Source organism: Triturus cristatus, chromosome 6 (assembly GCF_964204655.1).
Source record: "Triturus cristatus chromosome 6, aTriCri1.1, whole genome shotgun sequence".
NCBI lineage: Eukaryota > Metazoa > Chordata > Amphibia > Caudata > Salamandridae > Triturus > Triturus cristatus.
This window is the reverse complement of record NC_140589.1, coordinates 65,203,417-65,229,918: the sequence shown is the minus strand read 5'-3', so window position 1 is coordinate 65,229,918 and position 26,502 is coordinate 65,203,417. Positions and strand designations below refer to the sequence as shown.

General features: G+C 51.2%; 1 protein-coding gene across 1 annotated transcript in view; it reads right to left on the bottom strand.

Annotated features, from left to right (window-relative positions):
- BTBD9 (BTB domain containing 9) overlaps positions 1-26,502 on the bottom strand; it is a 702,660-nt gene that overhangs the window by 534,062 nt on the left and 142,096 nt on the right. The window lies entirely within an intron of this gene.

The window sequence follows — 26,502 nt, the reverse complement described above, 5'->3', positions numbered from 1 at the left end:
AAAAACTTGATACAGCCAGGAATATAAAAAAACACAGTCCATAAGTACATGAGAAAAGGAACATTTCTCATTCAGGGAGCATGTGCAAAATCCATTAATATCCCGGACAACTTGTATCATTTCGGGGTTGAAAAGATTGGGTTGCACCCTACTCTCACTTTTAAAATTTCATTACGTAGCCTAGGGTCTGGTACGTGAGCAAAATAGGGGAAAACCGTATGCATGCCAAGAAAATCTGATATGAGACTGATCGAGGGTTTCTCCCTCATATAAGCCAGGTCCAAAGAACTGCCAATCTTTTTTTTTTTTATTATTATTTTTATTAGCATTTTTGAGCAACATAAACAAAGTAACACTTCTCACTGCCACGTATACTTAATAGATTATTAATGACATAAGCTCCCATCAGCCCTCCGTCAGCAATAGGATTGACATTCACCTTATTAATAAGCCGTAATAACATAGGCCTGTCCCGTCCAGCCCCACATCCCCCCCCTCCGCACTCTCTCCAGATCATAGGAATACTTCAATATGTCCCACAGTCAACCGAACCTGTATCCGTCCCCCGCCAATACCAACTCAGAGTATGAGATTACAGCGCCTGGAGAGTAGTCTGCGCCAACCAGTGCGTGAAGGGCGCCCATATATCCCTCGGCCGCGAGCGCATAGGCAGGAGCTCCCAGTAGACAGCCAGCTGTGACTGGCAATATACAGCGCTTCTTACCCATTCTCTAACGCTAGGTGACGTAGCAACCCCCCAGTGCAATGCAATTTGTCGTTTGGCCAGCAAAAGTAGCATTGCTGGTAGCTTCCGGTGCTTGGGTTTGATCATATGTAAGATGCCCAGCAATGCAGTTTGTGGTGTACATGGGATCAGTAGGCCAGTGATTGTGCATATTATTTCCTCACCCTGACCCAGAATGACGCTAATGTGGGGCAGTCCCACGCCATATGTAAGAAAGTAGCCCCTCGTGCGTGGCAGCGCCAGCAATCATCTGTATCCCTCAAGCCCATGCGGTGTAATCGTCTAGGGGTGCGGTATGTCATATGGATATATTTGAAATGAATCAGGCGAAGCCTGTAGTTGGGGGATAGTATCTCAAGTAGCTTACAACATAAATCCCAGTGCTCATCAATGATTTCGGTCCCCAGTTCCGCGGCCCACATGCGACGCGCCGCCGGGATCACTATAGGATGGCAATTTTGCATGCTCAAGTACAATCGAGCTACGAGCCGGCGCCCTGAGTCCACAGTCAGCACGGTCTCCAGGGCAAGTAAATCCGGTAGCGGTGCCGGAAATGTAGGAAACAGCTTTTGACATGTGTGGCGAAGCTGACAGTAAAGTAGCGTGTCAAGCATCGTCTGGGCGTCCGCACCACACATCTGCTCCTGCGTGAGGAAGGCATCACCCGGGAACAAATCCCCCCCTGTGTGAAGGCCGCGCGCCGCAGCCCGCTCCCCGGTTCGCATATTCTGCAGCGGGGGCCACATCGGATTTCCCCGTAGAGGCATCGACCTGGTGTACAGAAGGTCCATTCCGGCTCTACGCCTCAGCCCATCCCAGGCCCACTTAAGTGCATGTATCGGGTCGATTTCCGTGCATCTCCGCCTGTGTGGCGTATAAACAGCCGCAGCGGAGCCGCTCTGTCCCTCTCTATTGCCACATGTGGCTGAAACGGTGTGGGGTGCACCCAGTAATGCAAAAATTGTGCCTGCGCACAGTAGGCATAGAGTGTGAAATCCGGCGCCGCCTGGCCCCCCTGTCGCTGCGGGAGAGTGAGGGTCTCCCACGCCACCCTCTGCTGTTTTTCCCCCAATGCCAGTTCTATCATCTGTGAGCGCACTCGGCGCAAAAAACTAGCAGTCAGGGGCAGCGGGATGTTCCCAAATAGATATAATACCTTAGGTAGGATGACCATTTTGGCCACTGCAATTCGTCCCGCCAGCGAGAGGGGCAGATGCTTCCATCGGCCGACCCTCTCCTCAATCCATCCCAGCACTCGCCCATAATTCTCCGACCACAATTGCTGCATGTCCGCACTTATCCAGATCCCCAGGTATCTCACCGGTCCGTCAGCCCACTTCAGTGGGCAGTCCGGCTCGAATCGGGGCGTCCCGGTCGTCAGAGGGAGAATGACCGACTTCTCCCAATTTATGGTCACTCCTGACAGCCGGCCATAGTCAAGCAGTTCCCCTGTCATGGGGGAGAGGTTTTCCTGCGGGTCGATCACATATAGAGTAATATCATCTGCATATAGGGAGACGGTTAATGCCCTTGATGAATAACCAATGCCCCTGTCTGCGTGATGCTGTCTGAGTCGGGCTGCCAAGGGTTCTGTAGCAATAGCAAACAGCAGGGGTGATAGGGGGCAGCCCTGCCGCGTACCCCTGCTAATAGCAAAAGGCGCAGAGATAAGCCCATTTACTCTCACGCGAGCTGTGATGTTAGTATACAGTAAGCGAATATAAGAAATAAAAGCCTCACTCACCCCCATGCGCTGCAGCAAGGGGAACAGGAACCCCCACTCCAGGGAATCGAACGCTTTCGTGGCGTCCAGCAGCACCACCACGGCCTTGACATGTGGGGCTAAATAGTGTAGCACCCCAAAGAGAGTCCGAAGATTATGGGACGTCGAGCGGCCCGGCACAAAGCCTGATTGATCTGGGCGTATCATAAGTGGCAGCACCGGCTGCAGTCGCGCTGCGAGCATTTTCGCAAAAATCTTTGCATCAGTATTTATTAAAGACAGTGGCCTATAGGAATCACATTGCTGGGCATCTTTGTCCGGTTTCAAGAGGGCAATAATGATAGCCTCTCTCATCGAGTCTGGGAGTATGCCCGCCTCCACTGCCTCAGCATAAACTGCCAATAGTCTAGGGGCCAGGAGATCCGCGCATTCCTTATAAAACTGCGCTGGTAAGCCATTCGGCCCCGGCGCCTTCCCAGCTGCCAAGGAGCCGATTGCCTCCCTAACATCCATTATCTCGAAAGGGCGATCGAAATATCCCTTTTGGTGCGCATTGAACCATATTAGTTGGATCGTATCCAAGTAGCCAGACAGCTCCGCCAGCGGAGGAGCTCCCCGGGTATGGTATAAGTCTTTGTAAAAAGTCCGGAATGCGTCTAGGATTTCCGGCGGAGTATAAGCATGTCCACCTCCCGACGTCACCACTGAGGAGATGAAGGGGGGTGGTCTCTGCGATCACAGCAGTAGGGCGAGCGTTCTGCCCGGGCGGTCTCCCTCCCCATAGCGTCGGGCTACCGCATATTTAGTCAAAAACTTTACTTCCCTGTCTGCCTCAGTCTGGTATTCCGTGAGTGTGGTGCGCGTTGCCGCCAATGTTGCCTCCGAGGGGTCCGAGCAGTATTGCACCTCCAGAGCATGTAGACTATCCTCCAGCCGCTTTAGCGTACCCCTGACGGCCTTCAGTACTTTGGCCTGCCCCGCAATGCAGTGACCTCTGATCACTACCTTGAACGCGTCCCACAGGGTTCCCACCGACGCCACCGAGCCAGTATTCTGCTCAAAGTAGTCTATTATGTGTTGGTGTACTTCTTCCCGAAACACCGGGTCTGACAGGGCGTGCGCCGGTAATCGCCACTTGAAGGGCGTTATATACGGTTGTGGGACGTCTAGCGTCAGCTCCACTGGGGAGTGGTCGGAGAGGGTGCGCGCCCTGTGAGTAACCTCTGAGACCCATGCATGTATCTGTGGGGTTAGGAGCCAAAAGTCCAACCTGGACCAGGCTCCTCTGTGTGGGGTGAAGCAGGTGCCCTCCCTAACCGCTGGATGCACCACTCGCCACGAGTCTAACAAATTATAGTCCGCCATTAGGCCACGGAGAAGCTCAGCCACGTGCGGGTGATGAGTGCGAGCAGCCCCCTCCCTGTCCAGGTCCAGCGAAAAGTACCACATTGAAGTCTCCGCCCCACATGCATGCACCTTCCCCTAGCGACTGTGCCTTGTGCCAGACGTGACGGAAAAAACCAGGATCGTCCGTGTTTGGACCATACGTGTTAACTAGTGTGACCTGCATGTGAAATAGTTTCCCCAGCAGTATTATGTAGCGCCCTTCCGTGTCGGCATGTACCTTGACCGTTTGCCAGGGCAGGCCCCTTCGAATTAAAATAGCCACTCCCCTGGAGTAGTTGGAGTAGCCGGAGGTGTGTATTTCGCCCCACCTAGCATGTCTAAGCTTCTCACTGGCTCCCTTCGTCAGGTGCGTTTCCTGTAGGAAACAGACGTCAATATGGTGACGTGTCAAATGGGCATGGGTCAAGCGTATCTTGCGGTGATCATTAAGACCTTGAATATTCCATGTAAGACAGCGCAGCGCGGTCAGGGGGGTACATAATGGTGTGTCCTACGCAGCAGCTTGGTCATCAGCGGCCCCCTGTTCGGGGCCTGCAGGGAAAACCCACGCGCAGCATGTCTCACAATCACCACCCACATGTCAGCGGCCATTGGCAGGGCTACATCATCATTCAGTTCTGTAGTGAAGTAGTGCAGTGTAACAAAACCACCCAACAATACCCAAGACCCCCCCCCCTCCACCCACTCCAACCCCCAATTAGGTTGAGATACATTTTCCCCCCCCCCCACCCTCCCCAACAATAACTTTCCTGCATCAATATCACGGGAATCATCCCTGCAAGGGCGTGGGGGTCACCGGCATACTCCCCTGTCTCAAAGTGACAGGGTGGCCGAACAATTCCGCCCTTTACGTACGTAGTCTGTCTGCTTACAGCGGGGTAGACCCAGCGGCTCTCACCCTACGGTGTTCTGCCAAATGTCAGAGATAGTGTCCGCATCTAGTCCAACCATCCCGTGCCGCCCCCGCCAAATCCCCCATGCTCAAGGACTCCTAAAGGCACCCATAAGTGGTACCTTTAACAATCACTCTTATAGTCAGCCCAGCGCCACTCATGTCCACGAGGTCCACATAATTATGCCCCTTCTATTCAATATCACTTAGCTGGCTCATCGGGGGAGTCTCCTGATCGTCTCGCCGTTCCCGTTGCGATCGTTCCACCTGTCTCGCAAATTTGAGCGCCTCCGTCGCCGCCGTGAAGACCATTGGCTTCCCTTTATGGTGAATCCGCAACTTTTTTAGGGTAAAGCATGGCATATTTAGTCCCCACCTTCTGGAAGAGTTTTTTAGCCGGTAGGAATTTACGCCTCGCAGCTTGTACAGCTTGCGTGAAGTCAGGAAATAAGGATACGGCCATATTCTGGAATGTTAGCTCACCTCGCTCCCGTGCCAGCCGCAATATCGTGTCTCTGTCCCGGTAGTTGAGGACTCGGGCAAGTGTCGGGCGTGGCGGTGCTCCCGGCACCGGACGTGGGCCCAGCGTGCGGTGCGCTCGCTCGACCTGGAACATGGCCGACAGGGCATCACCAAACAAGTCGCGGAACATGCCCTCAACGAATTGCTCCATAGTACCAATGTTTGTGGATTCTGCAATACCAATAATTCTTACGTTGTTTTGGCGGGAGCGGGCTTCCAAATCCTCATTGCGCCCCCGTATCACCTCAAGGACCTTATCCATGCGAAGTAGTTTCTCCTGGGTGTCTCCTTGGCCCTCCTCACATTCGGCAATCCGCGCCTCCACAGCCGTCAGTCTCTCCTCATGTTGGTCCACTTTGTGCGATATGCCGTCAAGTCGCCGGGCCATTGAGTCAAGCTTACCATCGATTTCCTTGAGGCAGCCTTTTAGGTCACGGAACATACTTTTTACCTCTTCGTCCTGCGTCGGTTCCATTTGTGTTTCAGGGACCACCGTCTGCGACACCGGGTCAGCCTCTGCGTTCCGGGCACTCTGTTTTTCAAACTGTAGCTTCCGTTGCTTGGCATCCGTTTTCCCCATTGTGCAGCTATGGGGCCACCGGTGGGGGGGCCAAAAGGGGAGCGCCGCAGGCTCCGGGTCCCGGTCAAACCCACGTGGCGGTCGGGCCCTCAGTCCACCTCTCCGCGTGATCTCCTTTGTTGCACTCTCCGCCACCAGAGAGCACCCCCGCAAGCCAGGCCCAGCAGGTCCTCTTCGTCCCTCGCCCGCAGGCCCGCGCCGGGCCCCGTCGCCTCTGCAAGGCCCACAGCAAATCGTCAGCTCCCAGGCCTCCACTCGCGACGTCCTCCGGCGCGCCACACACATTCACCGCCTCTGGGCCCCCGACGGCCGATGTGTACCCACCGGGTCGCGGTTCCCCGCGGTCCGACAGCCCGGCTCTACACTCTGGCAGGAGGCAAGCGGCCACTGCCCCGGGGGCGCCGCAGACACCGATCGCCACCGCCAGGAGCACCGGCGCAGGCAGCAGTCCAGTCCGCGTCGTCGCTGTCGCGGCACTATCAGCCGATCGGGCAGCCCCGCCCGCACCTCCTTAAGCCTCGCAGGTCAGGCAGTTATCTCCTACCAGGGATTCACTTTTTGGCACTGAGCTCGACGACTGCAGGATAGTTTCTCCTCCGCCAGCGATCGCGGCCCTCTCAGCGCGCGCGTCAGCCCTCGGCCTGCGACCGGGGAGTCGCGTAGCGGAGGACGCCGTCCGGGACGCCGCAGGCCAGCGGCAAGAACAGCACGCCGTCGTAGCTCCGGATCGCCGCCACCGTTCTCAGCCGGAATAGAAATAGTCGCTGTCCCTGCGGCTAGGCATCTCCCGCTGCAGCTTTTCTTCTCGGAATGTAGGGCACAAGACGGATGGGCTGACGGATTTAGCGTTCGGCCGGCAGAGCCCCGTTACACGGTGGCCATCTTGCAGCTCGGTTCGGCCACGCCCCCAAGAACTGCCAATCTTTCCTAAAGATTCTCTCAGAGCCGGTTTACTGGCGAAAGGAGACCAAGTTTCAATTGTGCCCCAAAGAGAATGCATACTTTTTACATCACTTATGGCCGCTGCTTCACTTGTCCACCTCCTTTCGCTATCAAGCGTTTCTTTACAACAATCTAGAGACCTTTAGAGCGTGGCTATCATACAATAGCTTTTTGAGAAATCTCAGCACACGGAAATTCGCCAGCAAATTCAAGGAAACCAGATTTAATTCCCTCCTTATGCCCTGAACCATAGTTCCAGGTGGAAGTGACAACAGCCTTCCGAGGAAGGCCCCCTCCAGCAGATCCCAATTACAAGAAGGGTCAAGAGAGAGCTCTGCTCCATGCAGCCCTAGAGGAGGAACTTCCCTTCTTAAGCCTTCATTAGCCCCCATATCTCTGGTTAAATTTGACCAAACAACCTGCATTTCTATGGAGGCACACATGGGACTAGATGAAATAGACGAAACCATATAGGCCTTCTACGTATGCTATCCGAATATCTTCGGCAATCATACATATTAAGCCCCCCCCCCCCTCCACCCCCCCCCCCGAGGATTACAGGATTCATTCACTTTCCCCTGACTCTGACCTTCAGCATACCCTCCCACTTACTATGGTAGAAAGTGGCTTTCCGCCTTTAATCAGCTGCCTATCCCTCTCAGGACGGCGGTTTACCAGAGATATCAGAGGACCCAGGAAGACATTAACACAGTGGAGATGGTGCGCTGGGCCTGGTCGAACATTGCGAAGCGGGCGGGAATGGCTGCCTTATATGCCTCGTGTATGCCATTGGAAGGCAACCCGCTGCTGGGACCGCTGACTGACGCGGCGGTGGCGCGACGGGCTCGTAGCTGTGGCCTGAAAATAGCGGGTGACCTATACCCAGACGATACGTTCATTACAATGCAGGACTTGGCTGTAGCGTCAGAACCGACGGCGTCAGAGCTGCTACTATACTACCAGCTGAGAGCGGCATGCAAGCACAGGTATCCTATGTTCCCAAAGGCCCCACCGGAGGTGGCAGCGCTGGAAGACGTACTCTCGAATAGCTCCTCGCGTAAGCTGATAACGCGTATATATAGGGCTACGCAAAACGCAACGCCCATTGCCCATGCGGATTCGCGGTCCCTATGGGAGAGGGAGGCAGGCATTAAAATTACAGAGAAACAATGGGAATTTTGCTGCGCCCAGCTTGAGCATTTGTCTCCTAACTATAGATTGAGACTCATCCATTTTAATTTCCTTCATAGGATATATCGTACACCCATGCAACTCTTTAAAATGGGGTTACAGGTTGATGCGAATTGCTGGAGATGTGGAGAAAGAGAGGCCACATTCTATCACCTGGTCTGGGGGTGTGGTCCGATATATGGCTTTTGGGAAGCAGTCTTCGCCACCGTGGGGAGGATAGTGGGACTAACAATTGCACCGGAGCCCCTTGTGGCCCTCCTGGGCTTTGTGATGAACGTGCCTAGTGTGTCGCGCAAGTTAGTGGCTCTTCTGTCATTGCTTGCTAAGCGTGAAATAGCACTGCACTGGAAGAAAAAGGCTCCGCCGAGGGTGTCCTGATGGATGGGGTCAGCGGTATACTGCAAGGAGCAATTGAATGCTTACTGGGATCAAATGCCGCTGCGATCGCGGCCCGCGGACATTTGGCAGCCACTGGTAGACTGGTTGGCAGCGTCTGATGTGACTGACAGTGACTGAGAGTGATTGCCGGATGCGTGGCACTGTGGTGGGGTTGGCGGGTGGCGGTGACGTGGAGCCGTGAGTGCGAGGACTCTCGGACTGCTGCGCTAGTATCACCGCATGGTCGCGGGGTGTCCCCTACAAGACACTTTGTTCAGGTGCTAGATTGCTCTCCTCCATACCTTGATTGCAGCCGTTGTTGTAGTTTGTTCGGTTCATATTTTAATATAGTAAAATGAGGAAAACCAAGATACAATGCTGTTTGAACATTGCTCAAGTGTATGACTTTGATCTGAGCTAGCGGCGTGGTGCTGCGAATATAAGCTGCCTGCCTCCGGGTTGTTGGCTGAACAGCGGTGTACACTTTGATGGTACAATAAAGGTTTTAAAAAAAAAAAAAAATCAGCTGCCTATACTGACACTTTAATCTACCCCATTCCTATTTGGAATATCTTTCTAGCCCCAGCCTAGAATGTCTGGTTCCTTTCTCACCAGACTTTTCATTTGCTGAAAGGCGGGAATCAAACCAACTCTTCCCCATTAACATGGGCCGTTGACGGAGACCCACATATTTTGATCTTGATACGTACACAGTCCAACACATCATCTATTATCTCATTAAACCACAAGACTATTTTCTTGTCCCAAAGAAAACAACAATAGTGTCTTCAGTTGATTGGTACACAGCTAAAAGCTGGAGGTGAATTGGAACGAGACAAGTTGTGAGTTTGCGAGAGAGGGAAACCCTCCAGAGGCAGCAGTTTGGAGGCTGCCGCAGGCTCATGAAAACATAAGAGCAGACGTGGCCCAATGATCACTTCCCTCAAATGTTGATACTTTAAAATCTAGATACAGTCAAACTGCCAGGATGGAATAAACCTATAGTCGCTCAGGCCCTCTGAGCAGCCCTGCCAAAACATTGCAGCAGCTGGGATATCATTTTTTAAACAAATATTTAAACACACCAGTCCGTTATTCACTAGCCATTGGCCCAATACCTTAATTCAGTAGTCCCTTCATCTGAACGTCTGCCTGCCCGCTATACAAACGGGCGCAAAAATCCCATGCCATTATTATACTTGCCTCAGGTAATTTTCCCAGGATTTCCTGTAAGGAATCATCAAATGGCTCTAGCAAATTATTCATTCTACAGTACTCTTCTCTATGCATGTATATATATATATATTTTTTTAACAGATTTTAATTGGCATTTAGTGTGCATAACATTCCCAGAAGTTCTCTTACATCTCGAGTGTAAGACATTTGTTCCACATTGTACGTTACAGTGTACTCCGGGTCTTCCATGTTAGAATCCGTTTAGTTTAAATTGGACAACCGGTCCATCCAGTTCTAACTTTCAACTTCTTCCATCCCCCCATCATTAAACAAGTTGCTTAGCGTTAGTTATGTGTGTCAGCGGTGAGTACTAATTATGTGGCTATTTGTATAGTTCGTACTTTGGGCGGTGCTCGATAGGTGGGTGGGGATTGGGGAATGCGGGGGCGTCAGATTTCTCGTCACTGTGTGGGGTCGTTACCTCCCTCAGTCCTCCAATGTCCCTATTTCCCTGTCCCTGGCCTGCGGTTGTGAATCCAGTTGGTCATCTGCTGTATCGTCCAGGTCTGGAGTTTGTAGGTCATTCACAAGGTCACCCAAGGCCCTCACGGTTTCCAAGTTTCCTATGCCTCTGTTCGCTGCGTGCAATAAGACCCTTTGTTCTGCAGCTGCCCATTTCTCCATTTCCCTTCTCCAGCACCTTATTTGGGGGCCTCTGGCAAATTTCCAATTCTTTGTGAATTCCCGTTTCGCCAGTACAAATGCTAAGTCTTGGAATCGCCCAGTAACCTTCGTGTTTATTAATATAAAACGTCTGCGGGCCCTATTATTCAACTCAAGTTCCACCACAGAGCTGAGCGCTACTTGATAGATTAATAACCTCCATAGATTTTTTAATAACCTTGGTAGATATTAGGGTCAATACCCCTGCTGAAACCCTTACCTTGTTTAGAACCTTTACTGTTTATGGCTACAAAGCCTTCTACTGTTTTATCTTCTCCCAACCAAGACTCCTGAAGGAACACCACATGGTAGTGCTTTATTCGTTCCAGGTCGAAAGCCCTCCGAAAGCACTCAAACCCATGTATGTTCCAACACAGAATTCTCAGATTGGGAGAGGATTCCTCCCTCTATGGATCACTAGGCCAGTCACCCCACTCCCACGCATCGGGGAGCTGCATCAGGGCAGAAGTCTATTTCCCTGCTTTCACTCGGGGATCCCCCTCTGCTCAATCAATTTGTCATTCACCAATACCACCCTCAGATTCTTGGGGAACCATCCAACTTGCCCTGCCCTCATCTCTGTAGGCATCAGCCCATTTTGGGGATAAGATGCAATCTGCTCCCACTGATTGAGGACCAACCCACCATGCATAATTAAAAAGGGGGTGGGGTGAGATTCAGTCACCGTAGTTTTCTCTCTAATGGGGATCTTAACTTTTAAGCCTGCCTCAGCTAGGTCTTTTTCTGCCTTTGCTACCAGGAGTGCAATGCAGGGAGAAATAAACTCCACTTTCAATATATCCCTCCCTTGCTCCCTGACCAGGAACCTCACAGAAGCAAAGTCGCCCAAGGAGAGTGAGGGTATCTGCATGCATATGCTCAGGATTTTCAAGTGATTCTGGGGGCGCAGTTGTTTGGGCTTTTTTACCCTGACGATTTATATCCAGCATCAAGACATGGGAACCAGGCTCAAGCATAGGTGACTTCTCAGCCACGGTAATGTTCTCTTTACTCTACCCTTTAGTTCCCGGGAGATTGGGCCCTTCTCCTTAACAGGCGCTGAGTTATCTTTTCAAACAACAGAAAAACATTTTTGTGGCTGGGAATTCCTAGCTGGGTAGCTTCTAACATGGATTACTTCTACCCGAGTGTAAGTATCTAATGCTGGCACAATGCCATTAGGAGAGAGGTGAGGGCCGCAGACCTGATTAACTTACGACCTTTTTGTTGTGGGCAGGCTGTTCTTACTTTCCTTCTTACACCATTTCCTCTGCCCACCCACATATGTGATGGCCTAGCTCCTCTGTTTGTTCCTCTGTACCTCTGGGAGAAATAATTGCTTTAAGAGAAATTAGGGGTGGGGGGGGGAAATCAAAGATATATTGCCTTTTCCTGAATAACATTGCTTTTTTTTAGATATAAACTGTACTCTTCGGAATAGACTGCTCTCCTCTATTCTTTAATGAGTCATTCCTCGGATGGGCTGCCTTGACTTTCATACTCTCCCTTATTACTACATGCTCTTGTTATGTTTAACGGGCCTGTGTTACGCCTCTGGTAAGATTAAAACCAATAGGGAGAACGACTCAGACGGCTGAATATCAATAGACACCCCCATTGATTCTGGAGTTACGATGGTCACGCATCGTAATGAATCCACCTGAAGCAGGGACCTACACTGATTCTGTGAGTACGAGCTATGTTGGGACCTGAAGGCTTCGGACCCTTCAACCACTAATGAGGTTGCCAATAAATTAAGACAGGGTGAGGACGAGAGTCTTGGGCCCCTGTCGAGAGAGGCTGGCAAAAGAACCACTCCATCTTGGCTGCTCCTTGGGCTTCGGGGACATTGCTGACCAGATTTGAAGGAGACTGAGTACAAACATTAAAGTGTCTGGTAACAAAATTCTGTATTGAGGTAGCGAAGGGTGAGACAGAGGCTATTTTAATTTGAAACTGAAGGAAATTCGGATGCATAATGTAGGAAAATGGTGTTCTGTTGCAGTACCCCCTCCACTTTTTGCCTGGTATCTGATGCAACTTTGACAGGGTGTACTGGGTCCCTGCTAACCATGCCCCAGTACATGTGCTCTTTTCCCTAAACTATACCATTGTTTCCACAATTGGCACTCCCCAGGCTCACATTTAAGTCCCTTGTAAAAGGCAACAGTGGTACCAAGGGCCTCATGACCACAGAGGGTCATTAAGGGCTGCAGCATGTATTGTGCCACCCTAAGAGACCCCTCACCAAACACATGCACTCTGCCACTGCAGCCTGCGTGTTTTGGTGCAGATAAAAGTGAACAGTGGACCTGGCACACATCCCTGTCTGTCAGGCCTACCAGCACTGCAAGGGGCACAGGTAAGTCATCCCCACAGCAGGCCTTACAGCCCTAAGGCAGTGTGCACTATACCTCATGTGAAGGAATGAGCAAAAATGCCCCACTACTGTCTAAGTCCATTCTTAGACATTGTAGCCATACTGAGTACATGGGCTGGGAGCTGGTCAATACAAACTCCACAGCCCCATGATGGCTTCACTGAATCCCAAGATATTGGTACTAAAAATCTCAGATTAATAAGCCCACGCTGATGCCAGTGTTGGATTCATTAATACATGCACTATGAGGGCAACTCAGAGGTGCCCCCTGAAAACCTACCAAATCACTACTGTGTGCCTGACTGGTCTGCACCAGCATGCCACTTTTAGACATGTTTCTGACCCCCTGAGGTGGGATCCGTGTGCTCTCAGAAACAAAGCCTGCTCTGGGTGGAGGTGCTTTACACCTACCTCCAAGCAGGAACAGCAATGAAGGGCAGTGAGCCTCAAACACTTCCTGCCGTTTGTTATGCTAGCCAGGGCCTAGCCAGCAAGTGGAGAAGCCTGCCACCTCAACCAAGCAACCTTTTTGGTGGAAAGGTCAGCGGGAAAATTAGCAAACAGGAGAGGTGTCCTGAGCTGAAGTGACCCTGCCTTGGAAAATCCTCCATATTGTTTTGGAGGATTTCAGTCAATAGGATTAGGGGTATGCTCCCTCCCCAATGGGAGTGGACATACAAAGGGTGGAGTCGCCACAAAGGTAAGTAGTACATTGGCTACTACCTTCCATACCCTGAAACACCCCTAAATTGAGTATTTAGGGGCACCCCTAAACCTTGATCCTTAGATTCCTGGCGACCTAAATAAGAAGGACTGAAGAGCCATACCAGCAGTGAAGACTCCAGACGACAACTAACCTGGCCCCAGGCCTACAGTCCTGTCTACAGCACTCGAAGAAACCTGCTCCAAAAAGCGAGTTATCCTGCAGGCCCAGCGACCTCCAAAACCCTGGGAGGACTGCCTACCTTCCCCAAAAACCAAGATCTCCAGAGGACAGAGGCCCTGTCCACAAAGAAACCAACAACAAGAGCTCCAGTGCCTGCTGAACCGCACAAGCAGACCTCCAGAGCTACCTCTGCACCCGAGGCCTCAGGCCCGAGTCAAAGTGGCCCACCGGTCCCAAGAAGATACCCCAGCAGTCCTGAGCTCTAGTCCACTCAAGAGTGAGCTCTCCTGGACTCCACCCAGGGCAGCAGGTGTCTACCTGCTGCCCCAACACGAAAGGTCCCCCAACCGCGACTGGCTTCGGTAAGACTTTTCCGACCTCGAAAGACAACCCTGCACCCGCAGCCCCTCCCCTGGCCTTGGGGAGCTCCACCAATGGTGTTCCCGAGTTCTTCAGCATACCAACTTACCTCCAGAGCCACCGGTTCCCTTCGTCCAGGTTCCTGGCCAAGCCTGCAGCTTTTGTTCAAAATCTTCATTTTCCATTGATTTGTACTGGGCGCCCAACACGGTGTTGACACTCTGCACCTGGCCACCTCTGTGATGCTAGGGGTGTGTGTTTGGTGCTACCTCGTGACCCCCCTATTGCTGGTCTAAACCCCCAGAGATTAACCCCCAACTCCAATTTTACTTACTTTCAACCGAAACCTGCTTGAGTGCCCCCAGTCTCCATTGATTAACATTGGGCCCCAGTGACCGAATTTGACCTCTGCACCCTGCCGCCCTAATGTTGCTGGTGATACAGTCTCTGCAATTACCTGACCCTTGCCCAGTTTTGGTCCTAAAACCCAAAGAACGGAATTGTAAGTCGTGTTATTACCTGTGAAACTGCATTATTGTTTTCCTTCCACAGGTTAACATTGAACTGTTTGAAAAATGCAGTGTCCACTTTTTAAGCTTACACAACGCATTTTACTGCAACTAAGTATCTTTGGTTCTAAGTAATAAAAATAAAAAAAGTAATATTTTCACAAACAATTGCCCTCAGATTGATTCACTGAGTGTGTGTAATCGTTTCTTGCCTGAGTGTGTACAACAAATGTTTAACACAGGCCTCTGAAAAGCCTAACTGCTCGGCCACACTACCACAAAAGAGAGCATTAGTATTATCTACTTTAGCCTCTGTAAAGCCACTGGGGATCCACTGGACTCTGTGCACACTATACCTTACTTTGGTATAGTATATACAGAGCCAGCTACCTACACATAGGTATTAAAACCACTTGAGTCCTTTGGTTTTTTGACTCCTTTCCTCCTTTTACAGGGCCTCTAACGCGGTTTGCCTTTTGAGATCCCAGTCAGTGTCCTCTTAAAGCAAAGTACAGGTGGAAAGACATGAAGGGCAGGGTCCATGGTATGACAAAAATGCCAAGATTTCACAGGAGTTGCCACTAAAAGTAAATAAAATAGGGAGACAGCTAACAAAGATTCCTAACCTCCTCCTCAGCTGCTTCGCCAAAAGTACACTGTTGCTTCCCCAGTCAACTACACACTTCTTTGGCTGCCATTTGGAACCATAAGATTGATTTCTTACAAGCAAACCGGTTCCAAAATGATAAGCTAGGGCTAAACTGGAGACTGGGAGTTGCCGATCCTTGGGGACACGATGAGCTGAGTATGGGCCCAGGAAGTGGGACCCAGGGGTGGATCCCCCAGTTCCCCGAGGGGTTGAGACACAGTGGTGGGGTGGTATCTACACCACCTCCTGGCCCCTACGTCCTCAACACCAAAATGGCAGCAAATGCTCACCCGGGCACCCCTAGACTGCTTTACCACCTCTACACCTTCACCCCCTGTCTTACAAGGAGACCGTTTCAGGGCAGAGGGCACAGAAGGAAGAGTACCTCTTTACAATTAAAAGTAATGGCAAGATTGCCTTGCCTTGCCTGTGATCATGGACCTGTGGAGCATATGCCCCTACCACGGTCTGGCACCCCACTGTGGCACTGGAACTAAGCAGGCAAGCTGCAGGCCGCATGCCAAGAGCGCGGGTTGTGTGAAGGTAGAAATGGGCAGGCGGACACGGCAGTGAAGCGGCAAGGAACAGATTCAAACCAGCTGATTTTGTTATCTGGTAGAAATGCAACTACACTACTCCTTATTAGGCAAGCCACATCTTCATGAAAATACCATAACATTCACGGTTTTAGTTCATTTGAAGAACAGCTGTTCGCATTCACACCACCATTACACTTAGCAAAACGCATCAAGCCCAACATAGCCATTTTACAGCCATATTACAGAAACTAAAAACTAAGATAGAGGAAATGTCAGATATAACACTAAAGGCAGGGAAAGAGACAGAGGTGGTAGACTCATTTAATGTTAGGCCTGAATGAGCTACTTTGGGTCACCGGACTGGACTGATTATGCAAACACTACCCTGAGGAGACCAGCACTATCTGGAGTCCAGTCTAAATAGCAGCCTTATACTGCTAAACGACACCACCTGCATTCCAACGAGCTTCCCTCATTCACTTCCCGGTGAGCTTTGTAATGCATACTGTAGGAGAGTAGGGTCTGCTATCCCATGGTCACCCCAAATTTTTGCTTTTTGCTTCACTGGTTTTTGACATATTGAGGCTGTGGGCCTGCCAATCAGACCCCCAGCCTGCTGTTCTCTCTACTAAATTAAAGCTATGCACCCTAGGTGCATAACCAATTGGAAGTGGATCACCCTGTCAGCCCCTGTACCAGTGTACACTAGGTACCCAGGGCATTGGTGTACCCAAGGCCTGCCAAGGGCTGAAGCATGTATTATGCCACCCCAGGCTTGGCCTAACAATTTGACACAACTGGCTGATCACTCAGCTGGGGTAAGTTGGTGTAATCACCTCTTACTTAGGTGTAGTATACCTATACCTAACCTTAAATGGGACACCTGGTAACCTATAAGTCACTCCTATGGCAGGCCTTAACAATCCTGAAGGCAGAGTGCTTGGTTCCATGTGAGATGGTGCTCTGGCATGAGCTGAGCCTGTCTGCAGTGGTCGGAACAACTTCCTTCTACTATTTCCAGATATCGTCATACCATATACTCTTAAGTGCATTATGAACCTTGCGGTTAAATGCTATCTTTGGTTTGGCTTTATCAAAACATGTCGAGTAAGGTGTCATACGAATTGGAATACTAACCCCTCGCCAATTCTGGCGACGGGGTTAGCATTCCACCCTTCTAGAGGGACACGACATGTACAGTACCTGAAACCCGGGTAAAATCAGACATAGCCTCAGCTCCACAAAATGGATGCTGCCACCACAGACACAAGTCTGCCCTCCTGCTGCTGGGAGTCCTTCCAGCTTGGGAGGTGTGGACAAAGGGTTTCCTGCCAGGGGAGGTGCATGCACCACCCCAGACAGGATTTTGTGTATTGGTCAGGTAGGGCTTGAAAGAAACCAGACATGCCTGTGGCTCACAAGGAGCCTCGGTGCATATGCCAGTTCAAACCGGTCCTGGGGCACACCAGTCCCGGGCCTGGGGCGAGCTGGACAAAGGATTGGGGGTGTAACCACCCCCCTTCCTGGTCCCACCCATAGGGAGGGACCTACCAGGTAGTCCGGCCCCTAGAATCCGCTTAAAGGTAGGAGCTGTGTCCTAAGACTTCAGACATCCTGAAATCAACTTAACACTAAGAAGAAGACGGGAACTTCGACGCTCTGCTGCACAGAGGACTGAAGCCAATCTCCCCTGTGGTCAGGGAGTGACCACCTTGCTAACGCAAGCACCATCCAGCGAATCAACGTCTGCTTTGCCGCCGCCTCCCGCCGGAGCCCGAGCCCAGAGACTGACAAGACCTGGACCTCCAGACCTCTCACCGCCCGATCCACAGTCCCTGAAAAGAGGAGACCCGTGGAGGCACCGAGACACGTGGAGCCAGCCATCTTGGATCGACTACGACAAGCTGACAAGTGCAACAACCGAGGCTCCCTCCAAGTTGTGCTTTGGGATCTGAGAAGCCCAACTCTCGAGCAGCATTTGCACCAAAGGTGAGCCCTCCAGCATCTCCACGATCTGCGTGGGGCCCTTCTGCATTTTGCCACTCGACGCGCCTAACCGGTTGCTGGCCCGCTGGCTAGTGGCCATCTTGGCGACGAACTCTACGAAAAACACCGCTGGTCTGGTTGCTCCAGACTGGCCCTTGCTCCTCTCCAAAGGAGCAATCCCTCTGACCTTGCTGGTCAGAACCAACAGCTGATTTCCGAATCCTCCTACAATTGCTTTTGCCAAGGCTTGTTTGCTTCGACCAAGTCGCCGAAAGCGAGAGCCTGCGTGGGACAGCTCGTGAGCCGACTCCTGGACGTCGTCGACCTTCAGGGACCACGTGGCTGCGGAGACAAGCTACCCCTCATCCCCTGTTTGCACCCGACATCGCCTGGTACCTACCTGGTGCCACGCCGGTCACTGGCTAGTGACTGTGAACACTGTCCCCTCTGCTTTCAGGTCTTCTGCAACTCCGATCCACCCTTGGATCCACCGCATCTCTCCCGGACCGACCGCCTGCAGCATCTTTGTCCCAGGCTCAACGGAACAGATAGAAGAAACCCGACGCACTTTGAGGCCTATGCACCCGCTTCCTGTGGGTGAGGTAAAGCTGGTACTCCGGTGCCCAAGCGTAGTAATACATCTCTAGTGCCTGTGTTCCAAATCTTAAGTTCCTAGTCAACCCGGAAAATCTCCGTTGCAGTAACTTTGTACTTTTTACGCACCCATTGAAACCTATGGGAGCACGCGTGTGACTATTTGCTCTGCACACGCCACCCGTGGACCTCCTGGTCACTAACTGACGTTAGCTCCTTGTAGGCCCAGCGATTCTAGAGGCCCTAGGCCTTTTCCCTTTTCTGTTCGTGGTACTTATACCACTATTTTAGTATATGGTTCGAGTGGCCACCAGGGCCTATCCATATAAAGTGCAACTTCTGTGTATTCTGTGATAATCTTGTTTGACGATTTGTGCTCCTGTGCTCATAAAGAGACTAGGGGTTACTTTGAGAAATAAATACATATATATTTTGAATATATATCTGTGTGGTGTCCTTTCATTGGTATAAAAGGGGGTTGCATTTGGTAAAACAGCTGGCTTAACACGCATCACGAGTTTAGCCTCAAAGACTGCTTAGCCTACGCTACCACTAGGGCAGCTAGTCCGAAAAGGTTGACTTACAACCACACCATAAGGGTTGCTTGGCATGGTACAAGGTGGTCACTTTAACTAGTGAACATCATATACCAGGCCAACTTCTCACACATACATATTTAATACTTTTTCTGGTGGAAGATTGAAGAGTTCTCACACCTCTACAGAAAGGTGCATTTGGTAAAGCAAACAGAGCTAGGCTTGAAAAAGACTACTGCCAATCTTTGTTGGCACGTCATGGAAGTGCAGTGTCATGACTCCTGCGCACACATGTTCGGCAATCTTGAATTGAGTGTCCTACCAGAGGAATCCCATTCCAAGATGGCCGCCATGCATTTTGATCTATGTTCCACCCAAGGCGTGCGCTTTAGTGAACCATGCTTTTCAGTGCGCCCCAGTCTGTGTGGAAGCACTCGCTGCCCCACACACCAGGAGAAAGACTGACAGCTGCTTGTCAGTTTAAAATATGAGCTAATCGAAAGCTTGTCTTTCTCTTGGTTCGAGGCAGGGAAAAATGTGGGGGGTGTTGGGGTTCGCTACAAGGGGGGTTGCAGGCATATGCTTTGATGTCACAGTAACAGACACGGACACTTTTGTTACTGGTGTAGATCGGAAGTCACGAGCGACTCCAGTCCCTTTATTTAAAGCCTTCTGGCCACATCTGGCCAGAAGGTGATACATTGTAGGTGTGAGGTTCCGGGTTGGGGTCTCCACTCCGTAGTAGCAGCCAACAACTAGACCGCTACATCCCATCCCAAATCAGTTCGAATAAAGAACATGGAACTAACACACATAGTCATTGAGCCTTTGATTGGGCTTCGGATGGGGTCTTAGGTTGTACCGATGTTGTTGGCAGTCATCTCTTGGGTTTGCTGGTTCTTCTGCCGGTGACCTGTCTTCTGGTCTCAGATCCCTGGGACTTTCCTGACCCACCACGTTCCTACTCGGGCTACTTGTCGCGCTATGGCTTCCACCTAGCTGACCATAGTCTCTGCAGGGGACCTCCTCGACCATTGGTCTCTCTACTCCTGAGTCAGGCACCCTTTTGAACCACAATATATTTCGAGTGATAACTTCCCCATCTTTCTCGGCTGTTATCGCCGTGCCCTTCACGCCCTTGACTAGCCACAGTCCTGGTTCATATGGAGTGCGGAACTTCCCGCCGCTATGACGATTTCTCACAAGAACGACACAACCTGGTGTTATCGGCTGAACCTGCGCTCTTCTCCTCCTGCTCGCTCTTTCATTGTTGGCTAGCCTTCTTGCTTGTGTGCCTGCCGGATCATACGTCTCAGGTTCCCAGTTATCTGCTATGGAAATGTTGTCCCGCCTTTGCCCAGCTAGCATCAGTGACCACGGGGACCTTTGAGTGGTGCAGTGTGGAGTGCTCCGATACTCCCTCAGGAACCTCGGAAGCGCGACCTCCGGGTCGGACTGTTCAGCCACAGATATGCGCAACACTTTGTTCAGCGTCCGCATGAACCTTTCGGCCTCTCCGTTTGCTTGAGGCCACTGCGGTGTGATGCGGTGATGTTTGACGCCTAGGCACGCCAGAAAGTCTCTGAATTCGTGCCCTTGGAATGGGGGTCCATTGTCTGTTTTGACAACGTGCGGTAGTCCGAAGAGTGCAAACGTCTTGTCCAGCATTGGTAGTAGGTGGTCAAAAACGGTCGACGGTAGCACTTCCACCACGGGGTATTTCGTGTACCCGTCTATCAGAACGGCGGTCACTCGCCCATAGGGGAAGCTTCCGAAATCGAGACTGATCCATGACCAGGGCAACGGGGCAGGCTCCTCTGTGATCGCCGGAGCTGGAGCCTCCGAGCCCCCAGTCAGATGACACGCCCGGCACCTGCGTAAAAAACTCATCTACAGTTTCCTCTAGGTTTGGGAACCAGACCTTTTCCCACAACCTGGCTTTCATCCGTCTGGTGCTTTGATGACCCTCATGGGCTAGGGCAGTCACTTGATCCTGGAGTGTCAGGGGCATGACAATGCGCGATCCTCTTAACACCACCCCGCTAACTGCAGCGCTTAGTTCTTCATGGACTCGCCACACCTTCCCGAGGTGAGCTCGGTCTGTTTCGGTCCATCCACTAACGTCATGGAGAAATCCAGCCCACGAGCCTTTTCGCATTGCTTCCAGCACCTTCCTCAGGACCTTGTCGGACTGGGTATGTGATTCAATTCATGACAGGGTTAGGGCTTTTGGGCACGCCCACTGAGTGACCGTACTGACAAACTCTTCCGTCTGTTGCTCTTGGTCGTGGGTTTCTTCTGGGGCAACGGCTGGGTGGCGTGACAAAAAGTCCGCTGGATTTTTGGCACCCGGCCTGTATACTAGATCAAATTGGTAATGCTGGAGTTGGATCACCCACCGTTCGATCCGTGGCGGTGGGTGGGGTGCAGTTCCTCTGAATAGCGGGACAAGGGGCTGGTGATCTGTTACCACGCGGAAATTGTGTCCGCTCAGATATAGATGAAAATGGTTGCAGGCCCATTTGATGGCCAGCGCTTCCCGTTCAATTTGGGAGTACCTTGTCTCCGTAGCTGTCAGTGATTTACTGGCGAAAGCTAGTGGGATCCATGTCCCTGGACTTGTTTCCTGGGACAGCAACGCTCCAAGGCCTACGGGGCTAGCGTCCACTATTAGTTCAGTTGGTCGCTTTGTGTCAAAATATGCCATAGTTGTCTTTTCTAACAATGTGGATTTCACCTTGCTGAAGGCTTCCTGTTCTTCCGGGCCCCACTTCCACACGCTGTCTTTCTTGGTTAGGTTTCGCAACGGCTCTGCGACTGTTGCGAGGTTGGGTATAAACCTCCCACAGTACGTTGCCATACCTAGAAAACTTCGAACTTCTGACACCGATGTGGGGGCTGGAGCTAGTTGAATTGCTTGCTACTTTCGGGGATCCACTTTAACACCCTCCTGGCTGAAAACGTAGCCAAAGAATTCGATAGTCTATTGAAAAAACTGGCACTTGTCTTTATGGAGAGTCACCCCGTGCTCCGCGAGGCGGTGGAGGGTGGCCCTGAGCCACCGGTGATGGTCTTCCAGAGTTGCTGAGAGAATTAAGATGTCATCACTGACATTTAATACTCCTTGGAGCCCCGACAGGACTTCCCGGACTGCGCTTTGGAAGATCTCGGCAGCCGATGATATTCCGAAGTTTAGTCTTTTATACCGTCTGAGCCCCAGGTGTGTTGAAAAAGTAGTTATGTACCTGCTCTCCTTGGCCAGCCTCAACTGATGGTATCCTGCGTTGAGGTCTAATTTAGAAAACCACCAGGACCCATTTAGATCCGCGAGGATGTCATCCATGGTTGGTGTCAAATGTCTCTCCCGCCGGATTGCCTGGTTGGGCATGCGCATGTCTATACAGAGCCTGATTTGTCCAGGCTGCTGAGGCTTCTCAGCAATTACCATGGGTGACACCCAGAGAGTTGGTCCGGTTACTTTCTCTATCACCACTTGTTGTTCAAGTTTGATTAACTCTTGCTCCACCAACGGTCGTAGATGGAATGGGATGCGTCTGTGCCTTAAGGCCACAGGCTTCACCGTCGTGTCAATGTGCAGTCGCACCGGAGGTCGTTTCATGGTCCCTAGCCCTATGAACAATTGTGGGAAGAGCTCCAGGATGTCTTCTGTCTGAAGTATTCTCACCGCATTTGCGAACGTCACTAGGCTTAGGTCTTCCGCGGTGTGACTCCCCACGAGGATGTCCGCTTCTCTATCGACCACGTGGAATGTAGTTGTTACTTGATTTTCCGACTTCATTTGCACTGTCTTTTTCCTTTTAGCAGCAGGGACGTCTGACTCCCATACATGAGAATTTTTACCTTGGACGGCGTGAGTTGGGGTCTTGGGCTTAGTTTCTTATAGCATTGGCTCCCCATCACATTGACCGAGGCTCCGGTGTCAATTAGGGCCGTGACGGGAGATCCTGCGATCTCAATTGCACACGTCGGTTGAGGACGTCGCCTCCGTTTTAGGTCACTTGCGAACAATATGAGGAGACATTCTTCTTCTTCATCAGTGGACGAGTCTTCGAGGTATGCTCTGTGTTGCGGGGACACCTTCAACGTCCGTGCCGCGTCTGGTTCTTCAAGCGAGAGGTGCCTCACTGCTTTCGTCAGTGGTCGTCGTCCGGCACTCCCTCTGCCTCGCATGCCCCCTCGGCATACACTGGAGAAGTGGTTCGGAATCCCGCACTTCGAGCAGGTCTTCCCTCAGGCAGGGCACTTGTTCGGGGCGTGCTCTTCTTTGCCGCAATACCCGCACTGCAACTGATGCAGCCTTCTTGTGGGCCACCGCCCCCTGCTGCCAAGCCCTGGAGTATACGCTGCATCCACCCATTCTGTCTTAATGGCCACTGCTGGACTCGCTGTGGGCATTAGCGCCGCTTCCATCGCTGTGGACCGGACCTCGGACAGGTAGTGTGACCGTGCTAGGATGAGCATGTCTTCCAACGAGATCCTGGGTTGTCGGAGGATGAGCGTCCTCAACGTTTTGTTTCTGCATCCTTGGATGAGTTGCGCGCGCACTCCTTTGACTGGATCATCTTCCGTGCAAGTGCTGGCCAGCTCCCTCAAGCGTGCGTGAAACGCATCCATTGACTCTCCCTCTCTTTGACGGGCCTGCCGCAACTTGAATCGTTCATAATCGGGGTTTAGTTGCGGGTCAAAATGGGCATTGAGTGCCCTCACTGCTGTGTCGTAATCTGTGGGGGCCCCCGTGTTTGGTAAGTGCTTGCATAGCTTGTATATCTCATCCCCTGCGAAATGTAGCAGCAATGACCTCTTGATGGCGCCATCCGTTTCTCTGGTGGCGGTGAAATAATTGTCCAGCCGTCCAACCCACACGTTCCACCTTGGAGATGCAGTGGCGGGATCAATTGATTCGCTAAACGGCGGTAGCGCGCTAACTTGAGAATGCACGGGCGTGGCTGGGGCTGCCGCTGCCGCTTGCAGTGGGGCTGCTGCTGCTTGGTCCGTCATGGTTGTCCCTGGCGATACCCCCTTCCGGTTTGGTCGTGATCACTACTGCCTGTGATGTTATTGTTGTGTTTTTGTTTGCCCCTTGATTAATGGCTTTCTTTCACTGCAGTGTCTATTAATGATGTAGCTTTGTCATGTAATACTTCCCCCTCTTTTACCAATATCTTGTAGATGTGCTACACCCAGGCAGGCTGAATGTTATAGTCTCTTCGAAGCTGGCATTTGCTACCCTTTCATGTGCTTTGCCCATTTGGGATTTTCTTGTTGGCCAGGGATACTGCTTCAGCTAGTGTGCTAGCTACAGTCCTGCAAGTGCACTCACGTTATTGGTAGCTGCTCTCCCACTTATTGGGCTCTGGTGGGCACTCCTGCAGCCCTTCTGCCACTGCTTGCTGGTATGGGTGTAGTTGCTCCTGCCAGTGCTTGTTGTTAGTCCCTGTAGCAGCGCATGCGTGCTTGAGCACAGCTGGTGGCTGCCGGGCGCTGCTGCCTTCTCAGACGTGCCTCCCACGAAGGCCGGTAAAGGTACTTCAGCGCATGCGCGTTTCTCTTCGAGGAGCGCAGGCCTCAGCGCGCTTCTGGACTCTCCGGGGGGCCGTGTAGAAACGCCGACTGGGGCGGCGCTAACTTGAACGTCGCTGCGGTGCAGGGGACGATCACGGAGCTCACCTTCGACCGCCCGCGGGCATTACTGCACGCGCCGATCCGCCAACAGTGCGGCTCTACAAGGCATCGACCACCGGGGCAGCCAGAGCAGGGACCTCAATGGGCATGAAGGTACAGCAGCAGAGTTGAGGGGTCCTGAGCGCGGACACCCTCGTCGCCAGTGTTGGGGTTCGCTACAAGGGGGGTTGCAGGCATATGCTCGGATGTCACAGTAACAGACACAGACACTTTGGTTACTGGTGTGGACCGGAAGTCACGAGCGACTCCGGTCTTTTTATTTGAAGCCTTCTGGCCACGCCTGGCCAGGTGGTGATACATTGTAGGTGTGAGGTTCCGGGTTGGGGTCTCCACTCCGTACTAGCGGCCAACAACTAGACCGCTACATCGGGGAAGGAGACAATGATGCCGAAAGGCCTGAGAAGGGAGCAGGCAGCCCTTTGCTAAGGCTTCTTACTGCACAACTACCCTTGCAGGGCTTTTTTGCCCACAAACACTCATCAGGAGAGAGACAGCCCAGCGAGGTGCTCCTCCTTTCTGGCGTTCGGTCCCACGTGCTGGGGACATGAGCTGTAAAGACAGGCATTCAGACCTTTTGTTAACAAGGAGAGTGAGAGGGAGAAGGGGAAACATATACTTTTAAAACTCTGTTATTTAAGCGGGGAAGGGTCCTACCATTGGTCAGCACAGGCAGTAATTACTACTAACACAGAAATATGTCCCTACACGACCTTAGAATCAAGTGCTTCACTTTATAAGCAAACACCTTTGATCTATTTCTGGGCCGGGAGTGCAAGAACCCATAAGGCATTCCAAGTGAGCGATGCAGTCCCTATTTACATTTCACTCATTCTAGTTCATGTTGCAAGCAGTTTGTGTTTCTGCCCTTAAGAGTACTTCATTTTCTATGATGTTGTATTTCTGTAGTTTTGCTTTTCATGCATACAGTGCCTGGTGAGAGGGAGTCCCCTCTAGATTACTGGGTGAGTTCAGAGTGTGGATTGGTGTTCAGGATGGGGCATGATTGAGAGATTTGGATTCGAGGCTGAAAGCAGTGCATGTTTTTCACAAGGTCAGAAAGATGTTCAGACTACATGCTCATCCAGTTTTTGGCCTCTCTACAAAGCACAGAGAGCAAAGGTGATATATGTGCCAATTGTAATTATTCAATAGTGAAGTGTGAGAAGGAGATATATAGCTGTCCACATTTTAACAACAACAAAGGAAAAGAAAATGTATTGTTTACACACGGAGGGTGTGTGAGAAAGAGAGAGGGGGTGCTGCAGCAAAGGAGACTACAAAAAGCATATGTAGAAATGGAGTGAATAGACCAGAACAGAGGAGGTCGATGAATAAAATGCAAGGCAAGCAGATGAAGAACCTCACAAGAGATGTAGGGCGTGAAAAAGAGCATAAGGGACCAATGTAAACAGAGGAACTGCAGAAGAAAGTGGGGTGGCGTGAAAGAGCAGAGTGTTGAGATTATCAGAATGACACTCTACTTTCCTCAAACCTTTGCAATGTTTAATTCATAATGTCATATTTTCAGAGTTTCCTCTTTTGAGAATTGAAGCCTTTTCAACTCTAATCATTTACAACAAGAAGTTCCAATCACTGATATCCGCAAGGAAGCTACTTGGAAATCATTACATACATTTACTAGTCATTAGTGCCTAGACTCAAACACTCAAGTGGATGTGTCAGGAAATACCTAAAATCTATTGAAAGGATTCATCCCTTTGCACCTTAAGGTATCCATGGATAACTTGTGTTCATTTACCTTTGCCTGCTTCCCAACAGTCACTTTCTTCAACTTCCTGTATCTTGATACTCTATGCAAGCATTTGTGACAATCAATGAAGATCCTGCGATGCAGAAGAACAGTGAAGCTGTAGAGTTGTAGTCCTAGTTCTGCATCCCAGGAATCTTCATTGAAGTCATAAACAATCCCCCAGCTGGGTAGCAGCGAGCATCAGAACCTACTTCTAAGACACATTTTTTCCATAAAACAGAACCGACTGTGAGGCAACTAACAGTACAAGGCACTGTGGGTAGGGGAAGAGCCTGGATTTTTAAAGGGTCAGGATGCCTTTTGCTCAGTT